General features: G+C 43.3%; 1 protein-coding gene across 1 annotated transcript in view; it reads right to left on the bottom strand.

Annotated features, from left to right (window-relative positions):
* Positions 1-11,543: 11,543 nt before the first annotated feature.
* LOC144488006 (uncharacterized) overlaps positions 11,544-19,662 on the bottom strand; it is a 183,829-nt gene continuing 175,710 nt past the window's right edge. The window contains exons 47-48 of the mRNA XM_078206027.1: positions 18,753-19,054; positions 11,544-12,381 (exon numbers count right to left, since the gene is read on the bottom strand). The gene's annotated coding sequence lies outside the window, so the exon portion shown is untranslated. The remainder of the gene's footprint in view (positions 12,382-18,752; positions 19,055-19,662) is intronic.

The following is a 19,662-nucleotide window of genomic DNA, read 5'->3' as shown; positions in this document are numbered from 1 at the left end:
TCCTTCTTGAATCGCTGCAGTCCATGGGGTGTAGGTACACCCACAGTGCTAAAGTGATGACACTTCAAACATATTTTATTGGCTGAAAATAAAACACTTGGAGGAGTCCTGAATTCATGAAAGGTGCTATATAAATATAATTAATTTCTTCTCCTTCTTCAGTGTTGCCTGACCTGTTTATTTTCCAATTATTTCTGAATAATTCCTGAATCCTTGGATGTAAACTGCAGTAATTCCTGTGGCTATTGTGAACACATTAATTGGGAAAATGGGTTCTGCTTTAGTGTACAGGTTTGGACGACATGATCTGAGGTACACAGCTACATTGAGATTTGAGTTACTTGGTGCACATCTCAAAACATCCATCAGTCTCTCAAACATCGGCCAACCTGTCTGTGTTTGCCATGATGTGGAGATGCTGGCATTGGACTGGGGTAAACACAGTAAGAAGTTTAACAACACCAGGTTAAAGTCCAACAGGTTTATTTGGTAGCAAATGCCACAAGCTTTCGGAGCCTTAAGCTCCTTCTTCAGGTGAGTGGGAATTCTGTTCACAAACAGGGCATATAAAGACACAAACTCAATTTACAGAATAATGGTTGGAATGCGAATCCTTACAACTAATCAAGTCTGAAAGGTACAAACAATGTGAATGGAGAGAGCATTAAGACAGGTTAAAGAGATGTGTATTGTCTCCAGACAGGACAGCCAGTGAGATTCTGCAAGCCCAGGCAAGCTGTGGGGGTTACAGATAGTGTGACATGAACCCAATATCCCGGTTGAGGCTGTCCTCATGTGTGCGGAACTTGGCTATCAGTTTCTGCTCAGCGTCTCTGCGCCGCCGTGTGTCGTGAAGGCCGCCTTGGAGAACGCTTACCCGAAAATCAGAGGCCGAATGCTCGTGACCGCTGAAGTGCTCCCCAAGAGGAAGTGAACAGTCTTGCCTGGTGAAACTGATAGCCAAGTTCTGCACACATGAGGACGGTCTCAACCGGTATATTGGATTCATGTCACACTATCTGTAACCCCCACAGCTTGCCTGGACTTGCAGAATCTCACTGGCTGTCCTGTCTGGAGACAATATACATCTCTTTAACCTGTCTTAATGCTCTCTCCACTCACATTGTTTGTACCTTTAAGACTTGATTAGCTGTAAGGATTCGCATTCCAACCATTATTCTGTAAATTGAGTTTGTGTCTTTATATGCCCTGTTTGTGAACAGAATTCCCACTCACCTGAAGAAGGAGCTTAAGGCTCCGAAAGCTTGTGGCATTTGCTACCAAATAAACCTGTTGGACTTTAACCTGGTGTTGTTAAACTTCTTACTGTGTTTGCTATGGCAGTGGTTCGCCCTCTACTGAAAATACTGGGTCACAGCTGGGACAGCAGTGTGCAGTTATGATTTCTAAAATTAGTTGGGGAAAAGCATCCAGAGCCAGTAACAAGGGCTTACTTCAATAAATAATTTATGTTCCAAATAAAACATTTTAATTATGTGATGATGACTGAGTTGTTTTAGCAAACTGCACAAAATGAAAGACACATTTTCCCAAATCTCCATAAACTGAAACAGGAATGGCTGGAATTTTACCGCCTTGCCTGCCCCGATTCCGGAGAGGGCGAGGCTCACAGAACGGAAATCTCCGTAGGCCTCGGGCGGGATACTACGATCTCGCTGGAGGGAGGTCAACAAATCATCTGAAGTTACTCATCTGCAGACATAAATCATTGCTTACATTTCAAAGTCTGAAGTGGAACAATCATCCGGCAGCTCGAGTCAGGCTCCAAATTATAATTTGATCCAGCGGTTAAAATATTTAACTGAATAAAATCAAATTAACTTGATTGGCTTAATGCTCACCAAGACAGTGAGGAAATACAGGAACTGGATTCAAACTGTCTCTCTTTCAGTACATATTGAAGATTAAAGGAAGAAAAGGTCCAATTTTGTGAATGGTTCGAAAGTTGATGTAATCTAGACCCAATGTGTTTAATTGGTAGATCTAGGTGAAGGGTCAAGCCTATAGTCCAAGAGCCTACTCTTGTACGGGTGCAGAAAATAAATTTAAAAATAAATAAATTAAGATAAATTAAGAATCAGTGATTAAGTCACAACAATTTTAGGTTTTAAATGCCTTACCATATCCCACATTTAAATTTCATATTGAGCATTGTAATATGCCTTTAAGGGGCATGAATCTGACGACAGAAGGATGTCGAGGCTTTGGAGAGGGTACAGAAAATATTTACTAGGATGTTGCCTGGTATGAAGGGCATTAGCTACGAGGAGAGGTTGGAGAAACTTGGTTTGTTCTCACTGGAACGACAGAGGTTGAGGGGCGACCTGATAGAAGTCGACAAGATTATGAGGGGCATGGGCAGAATGGATAGTCATAAACTTTTTCCCAGGATGGAAGAGTCAATTACTAAGGGGCATAGGTTTAAGGTCATGGAGTCATAGAGTCAGAGAGCATGGAAACAGGCCCTTCGGCCCAACTTGTCCATGCCGCCCTTTTTTGTGAACCCCTAGCTAGTCCCAATTGCCCGCATTTTACCCATTTCCCTCTATACTCATCTTACCCATGTAACTGAATAAATGCTTTTTAAAAGACAAAATTGTATCCGCCTCTACTACTACTTCTTGTTCCAGACACTCACGACCCTCTTTGTGAAAAAATTGCCCCGGTGGACCCTTTTGTATCTCTCCCCTCTCACCTTAAACTTATGCCCTCTAGTTTTAGTCTCCCCTACCTTTGGGGAAAGATATTGACTATCCAGCTGATCTATGCCCCCAATATTTTATAGACCTCTATAAGAGGGAGGCGAGGGAAGAGATTGCAGAGCCTCTGGCGATGATCTTTGCGTCGTCGATGGAGACGGGAGAGGTGCCGGAGGATTGGAGGATTGCGGATGTGGTTCCTATTTTCAAGAAGGGGAATAGGGATAGCCCAGGAAATTACCGACCGGTGAGTCTAACCTCAGTGGTTGGTAAGCTGATGGAGAAGATCCTGAGGGACAAGATTTATGAGCATTTAGAGAGGTTTAGTATGCTCAAGAATACTCAGCATGGCTTTGTCAAAGGCAGATCGTGCCTTACGAGCCTGGTGGAGTTCTTCGAAAATGTGACTAAACACATTGACAAAGGGAAAGCGGTAGATGTGGTTTATATGGATTTTAGCAAGGCGTTCGATAAGGTCCCCCATGCAAGGCTTCTAGAAAAAGTGAGAGGGCATGGGATCCAAGGGGCTACTGCCCCGTGGATCCAGAACTGGCTTGCCCAAAGGAGGCAGAGAGTGGGTATAGATGGGTCTTTTTCTAAATGGAGATCGGTCACCAATGGTGTGCCCCAGGGATCTGTTCTGGGATCCTTGCTGTTTGTCATTTTCATAAATGACCTGGATGAGGAAGTGGAGGGATGGGTTGGTAAGTTTTCCGACAACACGAAGGTTGGTGGGGTTGTGGATAGTCTGGAGGGATGTCAGAAGTTACAGAGGGACACAGATAGGATGCAAGACTGGGCGGAGAAGTGGCAGATGGACTTCAACCCAGATAAATGCGTAGTGGTCCATTTTGGTAGGTCAAATGGGATAAAGGAGTACGATATAAAGGGAAAGACTCTTAGTACTGTAGAGGATCAGAAGGACCTTGGGGTCCGGGTCCATAGGACTCTAAAATCGGCCCCGCAGATGGAGGAGGTGGTTAAGGCGGCATATGGTGTGCTGGCCTTTATCAATCGAGGGATTGAGTTTAGGAGTCCGGGGATAATGATGCAGCTATATAAGACCCTCGTCAGACCCCACTTGGAGTACTGTGCTCAGTTCTGGTCGCCTCATTACAGGAAGGATGTGGAAAAGATTGAAAGGGTGCAGAGGAGATTTACAAGGATGTTGCCTGGATTGAGTGGCATGCCTTATGAGGATAGGCTGAGGGAGCTCGGTCTTTTCTCCTTAGAGAGACGTAGGATGAGAGGAGACCTAATAGAGGTATATAAGATGTTGAGAGGCATAGATCGGGTGGACTCTCAGAGGCTTTTTCCCAGGGTGGAAATGGCTGCTACGAGAGGACACAGGTTTAAGGTGCTGGGGGGTAGGTACAGGGGAAATGTTAGGGGGAAGTTTTTCACACAGAGGGTGGTGGGCGAGTGGAATCGGCTGCCGTCAGTGGTGGTGGAGGCAAACTCAATAGGGTCTTTTAAGAGACTCCTGGATGAGTACATGGGACTTAATAGGATGGAGGGTTATAGGTCGGCCTAGAAGGTAGGGATATGTTCGGCACAACTTGTGGGGCTGAAGGGCCTGTTTTGTGCTGTAGTTTTTTTCTATGTTTCTATGTTTCTAAGATCACCCCTCAGCCTTCTACGCTCCAGAGAAAAAAGTCCCAGTCTATCCAGCCTCCCCTTATAACTCAAACCATCAAGTCCTGGCAGCACCCTAGTAAATCTCCTCTGCATTCTTTCTAGTTTAATAATATCCTTTCTATAATAGGGTGACCAGAACTGTACACAGTATTCCAAGTATGGCCTTACCAATGTCTTGTACAACTTCAACAAGATGTCCCAATTCCTGTATTCAATGTTCTGACCAATGAAACCAAGCATGCTGAATGACTTCTTCACCACTCTATCCACTTGTGACTCCACTTTCAAGGAGCTATGAACCTGTGCCCTTAGATTTCTTTGTTCTGTAACTCTCCTAAACGCCCTACTATTAACTGAGTAAGTCCTGCCCTGGTTCAATCTACCAAAATGCAACATCTCGCATTTATCTCAATTAAACTCCATCTGCCATTCGTCAGCCCACTGGCCCAATTTATCAAGATCCCATTGCAATCAGAGATCATTTTCTTCACTGTCCACTATGCCACCAATCTTGGTGTCATCTGCAAACTTACTAACTATGCCTCCTATATTCTCATCCAAATCATTAATATAAATGACAAATAACAGTGAGGGGCAAGGTTTAAAGGAGATGTACAAGGCAAGTTTTTTATACAGAGGGTGGTGGGTGCCTGGAACTCGCTGCCGGGGGAGGTAGTGGAAGCAGATACAAAAGTGACTTTTAAGGGGTGTCTTTACAAATACATGAATAGCATGGGAATAGAGGGATATGATCCCCAAAAGGGTAGGGGAGTTTAGTTCAGTTGGGCAGCATGGTCAGTGCTTCGGCTTGGAGAGCCGAAGGGTCTGTTTCTATGCTGTAATTTTCTTTGTTCTGTGTTGTCATTTAGGCATGCCATCACTTGAAGGGAAATGTCTCATGCATCTTAGTTTCACTTTTGCTTTGAGCAGAGCACACACACACAGCTCTGATGTCTTTGAGCTTTATACCTCTGTATAACTGTTCTCCTGTGCCTAATCGCAGTAGATGAACCCACATGTCCACCCCATCCCTTCTGAGTGATTGGTTCCTTATGTCTTGTACAGGAAATAACCCCAAGGTATTATACCATTATTATAACACAACACTTCTGAACTGGAAACTTTAGAATATGGTTCATCTGATGTTAGTGGGTAACTGGTCAGTCAAATATGAGCTGTGCATATGACCTGGATATGACACATCAGAATGTTGTGCGGAACTGGATATCTGATCTGAACATTCTTTAGTACTTTACACATAATCTGATATCACAAAATTAGGCTGCTTTAAAAAAACAATTTTATTTCTTCAGCAATTAAGTTGAAAGTGGCCTTTATGTCTGTAAGAGGAATATTGTTTATTTGGAACCGAAACAGTAATAAGTTAGAAATTAGGTTGTTTCCTTTTCATTTTTAAATATTGTTCAACTATTAATAGTTGAACTGCTTTATTTGTTAGTGTAATATTTAACCAGTGTTATTAAATAAAGTTGGTTTTACTATATAAGTTCTCCAATTTGTCAGCAGAATTATTCCTGAAAGGAAGTATCCTTTCCTCACATTTATGCCAAAATAGAAACATTGTTGGGATCTGTCTCTGTCCGAATATGACTTGGGATTCTGATCAGGACCCTAACAGTATAGATGAGAAATGGCAACAGCAAGAACTATCTTGTGGGAGTGGTGTACAGCTTCCCCCCAAACAGTAACGATATGGTAGGATGAAGTATAAAGGAGCAAATAATGGGAGTTTGTCAGAAAGGGATGGTAATAATCATGGGGGATTTTAATCTCATATGGACTGGAAAAAATTGATGGACAAAGGTAGCTTAGATGAGGAATTCATAAAATGTTTTGAGGATAATTTCTTAGAAAGTGAAAGGTCCTACAGAGAGTGAATCTGGGGAATTAATAATGGAAAATAAGGAGATGGCAGATAAATTGAACAGGTATTTTGCATCAGTCTTCACTACAGAAGATAGAAGTAACAGACCAGAAATAGCTCTAAATCTGGAAGCTGGAAATGGAAGAGATGGAGGAATTAGATTGGAAAATAGCAAATGTAACTCCTTTATTTGAAAAGGGAGGGTGATAGAAAACAGGAAATTACAGGCCAGTTAGCCTAATATCTCTCATAAGGAAAATGTCAGAAGCTATTACTGAAAATGTAATAACTGGGCACCTAAATAAATTTAAGGCAATTGGGCAGAGTTGACATGGTTTTATGCAAGGGAAATCATGTTTAACCAATTTATTAGCGTTTTTTGAAGAAGTAACATGTGCTCTGGATAAAGGGGAACCAGTGGATGCATTGTACTTATATTTCCAGAAGGCATTTGAAAGGTTATTACGAAATATGAAAACTCATGATGTAGGGGATAACATATTAGCATGGAGAGAAGATTAACTAGTCAACAGGAAGCAAAGACCTGGCAAATGATGTATTGCCAGTGCAGACATGATGGGCTGAATGACCTCCTTCTGCATTGTAACAATTCTGTGAATAGTGTGGGAAATTTTGCATTTTGGCACAAAAATTAGAAAGAGGCATATGATCTAAACGGTGAGAATTGCAGAGCTCGTATGGATGAAAATCCAGGCGGATTTTCCAGCTTTGGGGGCGAGCGTGGCCAGAAAATCCACTCAATGAGTGAGGGATCTTGGTGTCCTACTACATCACAAAAGGTAATTAAGTAATTGGAAAAGCTAGTAGAATGTTATTATTTATTGCGTGGGGAATTGAATACAAAAGTAGGGAGGTTATACCTCAGTTAGACTGGGCATTGGTGAGACCACAGCTGGAGTATTGTGTACAGTATTGGTCTCCTTACCTAAGGAAAGATGTAAATGCATTGGAAGCAATTCAGAGAAGATTTACTTGACTAATACTTGGATTGGGTGGATTGTCTCATGAGGAAAGATTGGACAGGTTACGCTTGTATCCCATGGAGCTTAGAAGAGTGAGAGGCGACTTGATTGTAAAGTATGAGGTGGAATTTTACAGCTCCTCCCACCAGCAGAATTTTCCAGTCCCACTGAAGTTTGAATGGCTCGCCACATTTTCCAGACCTGCCCCTGACAGAGCTGAAAATTTCTGCCCATAAGATCCAGAGGGGTCTTGACAGGGTCCATGTGGAGAGGATTTTTCAAGGGGCCACTGTTTCAAATAAGGAGTTGTCCATTTAGGAGAAGAGAGTTTTTTCTCTTACAGGGTTTTGATTCTTTGAAATATTCTTCATCAAAAGGTGGTGGAAGGAGTGTCTTTGAGTATTTTTAAGACAGAAGTAGGTACATTGTTGATAGGGTGAAAGGTTATGGGAGATAGGCAGGAATGTGAAGTTCAGGTTATAATCAGATCAGCCATTATCTTATTGAATGGCAGAGCAGGCTTGAAGGGCCGAGTGGCCTACTACTTCCCAACTTCGTATGTTCTTATGAAGGCCACTGGGAGCATGAACATGTGACAAGTAGTCAGTATAGTGGAGAGTAGCTGGTGTGAACCTACATCCAGAAAGGTGCCATTTGCAATGTTTAATCCAATATGACCTTCTTAGTGCATTCTGGTAGATGCTTCTATCAATTCTTGAAGTTTCCAAGACTTTAGAAGCTGTGAGAAAATTCAGATAACTGAATTTTAACTGTCTAACTTTGTATCCAAAAACTGAAATTTAAGGCTTTGATATTGCAGAGTGGAGAGGAGGGGGGAAAGAGTGTTTTCCCATTGGATTGCCAGCTTAGTCCAAAGATGTGCGGGTTAGATGCATAGGCCATGATAAATGTGTTAGGTTACAGGGAGAGGGCAGGGAAGAAGATCTGGGTAAGATACTCTGTCAGAATGTCAAGTGCTGAATGGCCTGTTTTGGCACTGTAGGGACTCTAAGTGCGGAATTTTCTCATCCCACCCGCTATGATTCCCAACACACACCATGCAAAGGTCCATTGATCTCAGGTGGGATTTTCCGGCCTTGAGGGCGAGCGCGGCCAGAAAATCCTGCCCAATGAATGAGGGATTGGAATCTGTATCGATCAGTATCCTGCTTTTCTTCAGGTTAATATTCAGGTTCATAATGCAGCTACCCACAAATGGGTGGATGTGTGTGAGTAAAACACATTATATAATCTATTTATCTCATTCACGATCCAAATAACACTGAACACCAAGGACACTGGAGAGACCCTGCTGGTTGCTATGGCACTAAGGATTCAGAAGTGTTTTGGAACTGCAGTGAGAAGCACAACAATTATTATCAAAATTGGCAGAAAACATCAAGATTACAAGTTTTAAAAATTTTGGCATTTGTTGTGGAGGCTGCAGAGATGCTTTCCCAGTCTACTGGTTGAAAAATCTTGCTTGGATGCCAGGAAGTAGGCTTAATATTCTTGAGTATATTAACAGCAAGTCTTTATTAACAACTCATAACTAAGTACAGTGGAGGGTATGGGTATGGAGCTGACTACATCCTCGGCCTTTACCCATCTCTGTCCATCTCTAGCCTGACCTTGGTTCCGGGTTATGTGCCTTCTTACATAACTGTGTGGGCGATGCTGCACTTGGTCCTACATTAACCCTGTACGTACCAGTCCCCACTACTACAGTGGGTACCTGCCCAAGATACTTACGATAGTCTGACTCTGTGATTGCTGACAAGGTCTGGTGAGCTGGCTGTGAGCGTGAATGGCTCTACTCCACTCGAAGGATTCCTGAGGATTTTCGGGTTTAAAGATCTGATTCAGGGTTTAAATTCATCAGCTTGTAAAAATATTGCATTAAATGTTGTTTTTGTTCCTTTGGCGAAATCATACAAAAATACAAAATCAGATTGCACACTGATCCAGCTGCACCTTTCAGCCTCTGCTTTGTCAGACTGTTTGCCTGACATCTCAGGTAGAAGGGGGCGGCATGGTGGCACAGTGGTTAGCACTGCTGCCTCACAGAGCCAGGGACCTGGGTTTGATTCCTGGCTTGGGTCACTGTCTGTGTGGAGTTTGCACATTCTCCCCATATCTGCGTGGATTTCCTCCGGGTGCTCCAGTTTCTTCCCAAAGATGTGCAGGTTAGGTGCATTGGCAGTGGTAAATTCTCCCTCAGTGTAACCGAACAGGCGCCAGAGCGTGGCAACTAGGGGATTTTCACAGTAACTTCACTGCAGTGTGAATATAAGCCTACTAATAAATAAACTTTTACTTTAAGTTACATTCCCCACTGGTAGGTTGGGAATCAGTTTTTCATGTAAAATTATTGGTCAGGATAATAATTCCCTTATTATGGGAAAGATTTCCATTTTGGTCATTTTCATGTAGCATGCTGCTTTTTAGGAATGTATTAGGAGTACTAAATGAGGGAGAGTTGTATCTATCCGCCTGCAGTCCTTGTTCTCATCCACCTGTTGGTCGAAGTCATGGACTGGGGCTCCTTCATCACTGCATGCTGGGTTCCCATACCTTTCAGACTCCCAGTCACACGTTTCTGTCCCTGACCACCTCTAAAGTTCTACTTAACCTCGGGAGTGTGACTCCCTCCTGGAACGAGTGTCCAGGTAATTCTAACCCCCACGATTCTCCGCAATGTTTACAGCTTGAACTCCAGCTCATCAAATCTGAATTGAAGTTGCATGAGCTACAGCCACCATAGTTTAAAGTTTATTTATTAGTGTCACAAATAGGCTTACATTAACACTGCAATGAAGTCACTGTGAAAATCCCCTGGTCGCCACACTCCAGCACCTGTTCGGATACTCTGAGGGAGACACTGACCCAAGGCGGGATTCGAACCCAGATCCCTGGCACTGTGAGGCAGCAGTGCTAACCACTCTACCACCGTCACAGATAGTGTTGTCCGGGACTGCAAAGCTTTACACAAACTCCAAAACGTTGCAGTTACAGTATGCCACCTGCCCTGCCTTGTCTGTCTGATCTCATTTATTTATTTGACCATAACTTCTTACTAATTTAGTAAAGTAATAGCAAGTTAGAGTCTTCTAGCCTGGAGACAAAAAAATCTCACCAACAACTAAATATAAAGAATAAAATGCAGCAGCTCCTTCCCCCATTGCACTAAATTCTCATTTGCATCAAATTCCTGACTTTCGCACTCGGTTTATGAAGCAAGCTGCTTCTGCTTGCTCTGTATGTCACACACTGCGGCAGCAAACACTTGTGGGTCTCAAAGGAGGAAAGAGTCAGTGAGGTAGCAGGGATTAGGGAAGAAATTCCAGACCTTAGGTGTTTGGCAGCTGAAGGCTCGGCCATAAATGGTGGAACAATTAAAATCAGGGTGCTCCAAGAGCTTGATATTCTTCCAAATCTGGCCTCATTTCTATATTCGCCCTCATTTTAGCTGGGCATTGGTGGTTGTGTCTTCAGCAGCCTGGGACTTGAGCTCTGAAAATCCTTCCCGAAACTTCTCAGCCTTTCTCTTCCTTCTGAGGCCCTCCTTAAAAACCATCTCTTTGACCAAACTTTGATAATCTTCCTAACATCTGTGTGGAGTAACACGTTCTCCGTGTCTGTCTGAGTTTCCTCCGGGCGCTCTGGTTTCCTCCCACAGTCCGAAGATGTGCAGATTAGGTGGATTAGCAGGGTAAATGCGTGGGGTTACAGGGATAGGGTGGAGGGAGGGCCTCACTAAGATGTTTTTTCAGAGAGTTGGTGCGGGCACGATGGGATTCCATGATTCTACGATCTCCTTCTTTAGCTTTGGATTACTTTTTGCCTGATTATGCTTTTGCAATGTGCTCCAGAGTGTCTCAAAAATATAACAATGTATGAAACAGGAGCAGGAAAGGACAGTTGTGAATTATCTGTTGAGACCACTCCATCGTTCAATATGATCTTGGCTGATCTTGGGCTTCAACTTCACCTTTCCACCTGTTCATTGTAAGATTTTGTTCCTATTTCTGCACAGCACTCTTCAAACCTGTTCATTAGATGCAATATGTCTGTGATGCTCCTTCCAAATTGCATATGTAATTAGATGTGCAGTGTACGTTTGTGTAGTAGATATGAAAACCTCTCCACTAATGTGATATTTATTACTCAGATGAAAAGAAAAAAAATCAATGCAGAAGAGTTTGAAATGTGTGTTACATGTTAAATGTGTGTTACATGTTAAATGTGTGTTACATGTTAAATGTGTGTCATTTCCTATTCATTGTAAGGTTCAGCACAAGAAATGACAATGGGGAGGACAGAACCAAAACCTGTTTTATTTCTAGTATATCGACCAATTTTACAAAGACAGGCAAAAGGCACAATTTCTGTTTTTAACAGCTTGGTAAAATCTCAGGCATTGTCATGCAGTGATGTAAGTTTACAAATCCGCTGAATTGTACTTTCAGTCACAGGATCGCAGAATTGTTACGATGCAAAAGGAGGCCATTTGGCCCATTGCGTCTGCGCCGGTTATTGCATTAGGATCCATATCAAAACCTATGGCCTCTTAAACATAGAAATGTGTGTGGGCATGTCAAAAACCTTGCACAAGTGAATAGTTTACATCAGGTAAATCTGTAAGAGGTCACATTTTTGCCTTTTCACATCTCTATAATATGTTAAATCACACTTTTTAAATACTCTCCCTCCTTGTTAACCAACCACTATAGTAACTGTCACCACATTAACAAGTTTAACTTAACCAATGATAATGTAGCACTAGGTGTTTTTCTCGACAATGACACACCACGGGCAGGATTTTTGCAGCCTCACTTGTCCCGAAACCATAAAATCCCGCCCGAGGTCAACGGACCTTCCCACTGTCCGCTCCTCGCCTGCTCCAATTCCCGTGATGGGAGGGGCGGCAAAATTCCAGCGCACATCTTTTAATTCACTATTGCTTTGAGCCATCAAGGCCACTACCAACAAGACATTGTAAAATCTTAGGTTAATATACATAGAAATGCGGACAAGATTTCTCAAAAAATGCCAGTTATTTCATAACGAAATGACATGCTCAGAGAATAACAAATGTATACTTACATTGATTATTTCAATAGTTTTTTCAGATTGTTACAATGCCAGAATAAAACTGTTATTGAGTAAAGTAAAACAATGCAACATCAGTTGACTACTATACATTTAAACAACACATACTCTAAGTCGTTACATGGTACAGAACTTACTGAAAAAAAGAGACATGATGTTGAAGCTTTTCATCTTGCACTCATCAGGATGGATGTAAGAATGCCAAATTTTAAAGTGAGTAACATGCATGAGAAAAGGGCGCTGATTGGTCAACTGTGTTCACAATGGGTGAAGTACTGATATTACTCAACCAGTCCGTGCTTGCAAAACACAAAACATAATGTCTAACATTGGATGTGATTCCACGATTGGACAGCACTTTCTGAATAATCCTGTGTGTGCTATGAATTATACTAACAACCAATTTAAGATCATCATTCGGGCTCACAATGTGGCTTACTTACGCTTGCTAGAAGCTACATATATTCATTCACAGGCAGGCAAAAGGAATATGTCCAGGCATTGTATCTTATTTGTTTTAAACAAAAGCTTGGGGGACAATAGTTCTCTGGTTCATTCTTCATGGTAATGCCTGAACCAATTAGCACCCATTTCTCATGCAGTATAAATTGCTGCTCCCTCTGAAATTTGGCATTCTTGAGTCTGTCCTGATAACTGCAGGATGAAAAGCATGTCTCGCTCTTTCAGCAAAACACACACTCTGGTCACTGTTTAACAAAGCACCATTTTCCAACCTCCACAGGCAGGTTGGCGAGCAAGCGGGAAAAGAAATGCTGTGCATTTGGACTTGAGCTGTGAACAACCCTGAGTCTCAGGTTAAAGTTGCGAATCTTTGCTTTGTCAACTAAAACAGATGATTGGATGTATTTCTATTATCTAACATAATCTATTGTTTCATCACGGGAAAGAGCTGTGATATTTTTTCTTGCATTGAAATGGACGATGATCGGTTCAGTAATTAGATCCACCTCATGTAGGCCGGCTGACCATGATGAATATAATTGCACATACATATGGCTTATACTTTAAGGAAGGTGATTACAATGGAATTGCCATTGACACCGAATTTCACCCAGTACATTCTACTTTAAATATAATGTACACAGTGCAACATCTAATGCTTTTTCACACACCTTCAGTTCATGCAGACTTTTGGTCCTTCATCTCTCTACCTTGTTTCAAATTCCATCTTCTTGGAGTGCTTTGGGATTTGTTTCGACCACTGGCCGGTCTATAGAAAAGTTATCTGTCATTTTACGATCCCTGTTAGTTGAAGAGATTCAAGCTAACATACAAATGGGTTAATTTTCCCCCTTAAGCTTTTGTGTCTCTCGCAATAATAATTGTCCTTAAATGCAGGGACAGTAATGAGCTGCTTCTCAATTTTGAATATATGGATATACACAGATTGTAATACATATCTCATGTTCACACCATAATCCTATAGTTGAATTAGTCTTTTATATCTTCATCTAAGTAGAATGTTTAATACCTGTATTACAGTGAACTTCACACACTTGTATTGTGAAAAGCATTCAAACAGTAGAAGTATAGATACGCTGGAAATGGCAATCTATATAATTTTTGAGTGACGGATTGATACTTTGTTTCTTGCTAATTATGGCAGCAGCATTTTGGAGTAATGAATATTGTGACAAAAATATCAGAGCTCATGAATGGAGTGCAATTTGTCCTAAACCAAAGTATGGGTACATAAAAGCAACAGAAAAGTTGCTTATCATTGTGTCCAATCGTGCTAAATATGTGGCTTTGAATTCATGAAACCACCAAAGAATTTTCCAATGCATTCACAGAAAACCTTTAGTAAGTTCAGCACATCAGTGAACTCTTGCTTTGTCTCCTAGAATAAGCCAGCAGAAAGTGTCTGTACATTCTGAAAGGCCGGTACAGTATAGTGAATTATTTGAAACATGCACTGAATATCTTAAAAGTGACTACATCAACTGTATGATTCCCTGGCTGCTCCACCTCCCAGCCCATGATTTTCTGTCAGAGTCGATGATCAGGCAGGTTGGTTTCCCAGGCTAGAGTAGATTCAATGATCAAGGTAGCCAATGAGGTTCAACCGAAGCGTTGACTCCCCTTTTGGCCAAGATGAAGCGTCAGACCAAGCCCAGGATTGGGTGCAATGCCTCATCCTGTCAGCTTGGATCTTGTTCGCCCCTCTTGTGGGGACCATGAACTAGATTCAATCTGAATGTTTTTTTGGATGGAATAAAAATTTTAAAAATATATATTTTCTGTCCATTAAATCAAGCCATGGGCTGGGGCCACACAGGAAAAGTAATCCAGCCTTATTTACATCTGAGGCACCAGATCTTATGACACTATTTGGCTAAATCATATTCAAAATACATACCACCTCAACAAATACCCTGGCAAAATAGCAGATGCCCCTTGAACCTTTTATTGACATCTTAAGAATGACATAATTTAAGTCTATCTACATTCAAGACACTTTAAATGAAGCCAGATGAGGAAAAAGGCCAACTTATTAATTTGATCATCTTCCACTAAATTGGCAGAGTTTGCTGTTTGTGTGTTTGGAATGTTTATTGATATTAACACAAGAATATCGTTACAGCAACTTATCCCAGACCTATTACTATTATCACAGTGATATAGTCACAGTAGCATTTCACACATCAAGGGAAGTAGTTTTAACAGTGAAGAGTGAGTGGAGATTTGAGGATTGTGTCTAGAAGCTGGTTCAGATATGTCAACATCCGACTATAATTCAGGAGTGTGTACATGCACAACCTATCCCTCAGAGAGGCAGGTTGTTGCTTATAGTATTTAAGTGAAACAGTTTGAACAATGTTTTCAGCGGAATTTAAATTTAACAAGGCATGTGCATATTCCACAGGCTCACCAATGAAACAAAGACGATAAGGCATTCCGTGGAGCTCATTAAAAGTCAGGCATCTGGATATCAATAAGTGCTCAGTGCTCACAGCTGCTCCTTAACCTTGCACGGGGAAACAGTTTCTTGGGAGTCTTGGTGCCGAGAGGCTAATTTGTACAACTTGGAGGTTTTGGAACTTTTGGAGGATCAGAATGGGTGATGCAATGGTTTGCCTTAGATTTGGCCTCGGATAAGCAGCAAAGTGACCATCAGCAGCAGCTAGAGGGGGGCTGCAGGGGGGGCTGCAGGGAAACTGCCACAATGCAGTTCTGCAGCAATGCAACCTCTTTGGCTCTGCATGCAGACTTACAGGCTGGCTGATTGGAGGCAAAGGAAATCCCCATCAAACATGGTTGACTTCACTTACAAGTCATGTACACCCACCAGTGAAGGCCAGCAGTACAGCAATAGCCAATCGGCCACTAGATGTGTCAATGAGCACGTGCTTGGCACACTCAAGGAGCTCTTCAGCTGTCAGGACTGATCTGGAGGTGCCGTTCAGTATGTGTCAGTGAGGGCCCACAGATTGGTTGTAGTGTGCTGCACAACAAGGATTGGACTGGAAGGAAGAACAAGGTGATGAACACAAATTGTCTACAGACAAATCCAGTGAAGAACAGAGGATGAAGTTGGAAACCCCAACACACCAGCATCTCACACTGCTGCCCGAAATGCACGGGGTTCCTTTATAGCTGCACAGTTCAATTAGCCACTACCACTGTACCGATGTAAGAATTACATCCAGTGATTGCACTGTCCTCCCCCTCAATCCCACTGACATAAAGCAGCCTCGAACCCGTCCACCCATTGCACATCATTCAACTGGTTCCCATTAATTTATACCTTCTCATTCATCAACATGAAAAGGTGATTGTCACCCAGTCACCAAGAATGGGCAGCATGAGAAAGTGGTGCAAAGGAATAAATTTTGTATGATTTGAATAAATAATGGTGACTTAATGTTTAACAGTTTGTCAAACACCCATGTGCATATCAATGTTAAACTATAAAGCTTTACACTTCCTTATCGTATCGAGTCTTCCTACTGCAACACCCGTGGCTCCAGCAGAGGCAGATTGCTCATATTCCTGCTGGGTTCCCCTGAGCAGAGCTGAACATGGATGCAGCTGTCGCTGCCACTGACTGCTCATGGTTGCGCAAGAGGCATGCGTCAGGTGAGATATCAACCCAGTTAGCCAGCGGGTCCCACTGAAGTGTGAGTATCTGTGCTGGTGTGAGGTTAAGTATGAGTCCTGTAGGATGAAGCACCCTCAAAAGCAGTCAGCTTCTCGGAGGATTCGTCATCCAGGAGGTCCCATCAACTGCTGCCGTACGTGTGAAGACCCTGGTGAAGGAAGGTAAGGATGTTGCAACTTAGCATTAGGGAGATGATCAAATTTCTTTTGCTGCTGAAATGAAGTAAGGTGACTGAGGGTTTTATGATGTGTGTGTTGCTGATCTTTAATTCTGTCACCTGGCACTGTGGCTCCCTGCTAGCGCATTTGAAGGCTTGGCCACATAGAATAAATCAGGTTGCCATCTCACCACCTTCCTGCCAACAGCCAGCCTGTCCCGCATAGGAAGGGAGCAGGGAAGGCATCAAGCAGCCGGCTGTTGCTTAGGCCTGTTGAAGTCCCCATGTGGATAATTAACTACCACTCAAGGGCCTCTTCTGGATTTTTTCAGATTGCAGGGCCATGCCAACACACTGCATGAGATATTGGTGGGCAGGACGGGCCTCCCTCCTTTGAGGAGTGTTGGGGGTTGCCTGTGCCTACTGGTGGCACCACCAAGATGGTCCCCCCCAATCTTTATCTCTTCCCCCTGCCCCCAGACCTCTTTAACCTGCTGCCCCCCACCCCCCTCAACTGCCCACTGGAGTGTCCTAGCCGAGCCTGCCCAAAATCCTCAGACTTATTTGAAGGCCAGGAGACATCTCCACTCCTTTCTCAGGACTGCCTATATGCCACTATCATCCTCTGTTGCTGCTGAGACTACTGGGTTGCTGGACAGATTGACTGGCAGCTATATAAGGTAGAACCTCTGATCCCACTCTGCCCCGCCCTCCTGCCTCCACCCCCCCAACACCCCCCCACCTCCAAAATTCATTTCTGATCAGGGTGGTGCAGAGGGACTTTCCACGCTGGACTGCGTAATCCGTCTACCTGTAAAATCCACCCCCAGGCCACTGGAATGTCCCAATCTCTCCACCTTCTCTAGTAAGGGACATCAAAACAGCATGAAACTCCATTGATTCCTCCTCTGCAGCTGCCAGCTGGAAAATCTGTGTACGATTACCCCCTTTCCCTACTGTCCTGGGCTCCCCTCTGCAGTGTGCGTGTGAACAGTCCTATGCATGATCGTAATGGCACGTGTTTCACCTGATGGAGATAGTGCATTTGATGAGCGTGACTATTATGGAGTGGCATCAGACAGCTGAAGGATCAGGGTGAGTGGCAGTGTTGGATGAACAAATGGGGTCTGAGGAGGTGGTCAGAAAGAGGACAATGGGTGCACTTGCAAGCCAAGTGGGTGTGAGACCATCTGATGGAGCAGATGTGACCAAGTGAAGGAAGGGGTTGGGAAGATGATGTGCACAGTGGGATTAGGACGAATGTGCAACTGTACTCAACTTTCCCGACCTGGTAAACTCATTAAAGCACTTCCTGCTTGGAGCTAGGTGTGGGGGTGCAATGTGCCTGCTGCTGACCTCCTGGGCCACCTCCAGCCATGCTGTCTTCAATGCAGCTGCAGGTTTCTTCCCCGCACTGCTGGGGAGGAGTATTGTTCTCCTACTTGTCACCCAACAGTGCAAAAAGGATGTGGTATTAAACCTTGGTGCGGCCTGTGATCAACCTGAATGCATTACAACTCTTCTTGCTCAATTAGCCTCAGCGTCAAACGCCATCAAATACTCCAGGTGAGTTCACACCAGGTGGGTCCATGCCACATCCACTGTCGCAAATTCAACATCAAACCCAGCAGTAGTGTTATAATGTGTAGCACCGTTCAAATATTATAAACCAACGTGCTGGGATCTCTTCCAACTTTCACCCCTAATACTGCACCCCCCTCCGCTCTGAACATGCCAGGGACTTATCGACGGGACCATTGCTATTAGCAATAATATGGTTGCAGTAACCTTTTACAGACCACTTTCAAATGCCCTGACTATGAATGATCTGTAGCTTTTTTATCATCTTAATTTTCAGCTTTTAAAAAATAATTTTACAGATAAGTTAAATTGCACTGATAATGTCAATTAAGTTGCTGTACATTTCATTAAAAAAATTAATCTCCATAGATTTTACTTTCAAATATATTGATTATCATGAGCATGCTAGTGCCAGCGTAAATTTTACATTCTCCTGACATACATTTTCTGATCGGTTGAAGTTGAATGTGTACTGAAGAGAGAGAAGTTAAAATGAGCACCATTAATCATTAGGCCTGAATTGTTATCTTCCCATTGGTAAAAAAAGTCTTACCATATGCTTTCCTTGTAGAGTTCCAATGCAGGAGAAATTATTTATCTTTTCAGGCAAACCTGACATCGACTAACTCTTTGTCTTTGTAAATGCTCGGCTTTCAGAGTTTCTGACGGAGCAGATTGTCCAAACTGGCGGCTTGGCTGCACAGTTGTCAGCCAAAAGCTGTATTTATCGCTAAAGTAGTGGCAGGTGCCACGCGCTCCCTGGCACTCAATGAATGGCGTTGAGCGGAAATCCTCCAGGCAGCTGCCAGGTGACGTTAGAGACTGACCGCTTCCTTCACCACCAGCTCCTGTGTGCTACGAGAAGAAGGTCGAGAGCGTAAGATTCATAGCTGGAACTGAAACAAAGAACAAAGAACAAAGAACAGTACAGCACAGGAAACAGGCCCTTCGGCCCTCCAAGCCTGTGCCGCTCCTTGGTCCAACTAGACCAATCGTTTGTATCCCTCCATTCCCAGGCTGCTCATGTGACTATCCAGGTAAGTCTTAAACGATGTCAGCGTGCCTGCCTCCACCACCCTACTTGGCAGCGCATTCCAGGCCCCCACCACCCTCTGTGTAAAAAACATCCCTCTGATGTCTGAGTTATACTTCGCCCCTCTCAGCTAGAGCCCGTGACCCCTCGTGATCGTCACCTCCGACCTGGGAAAAAGCTTCCCACTGTTCACCCTATCTATACCCTTCATAATCTTGTATACCTCTATTAGATCTCCCCTCATTCTCCGTCTTTCCAAGGAGAACAACCCCAGTCTACCCAATCTCTCCTCATAGCTAAGACCCTCCATACCAGGCAACATCCTGGTAAACCTTCTCTGCACTCTCTCCAATGCCTCCACGTCCTTCTGGTAGTGCGGCGACCAGAACTGGACGCAGTACTCCAAATGCGGCCTAACCAGCGTTCTATA

Source organism: Mustelus asterias, chromosome 3, assembly GCF_964213995.1.
Source record: "Mustelus asterias chromosome 3, sMusAst1.hap1.1, whole genome shotgun sequence".
Lineage (NCBI taxonomy): Eukaryota > Metazoa > Chordata > Chondrichthyes > Carcharhiniformes > Triakidae > Mustelus > Mustelus asterias.
The sequence above is the reverse complement of the archived record's forward strand: the minus strand, read 5'-3'. Positions and strand labels throughout refer to the sequence as shown.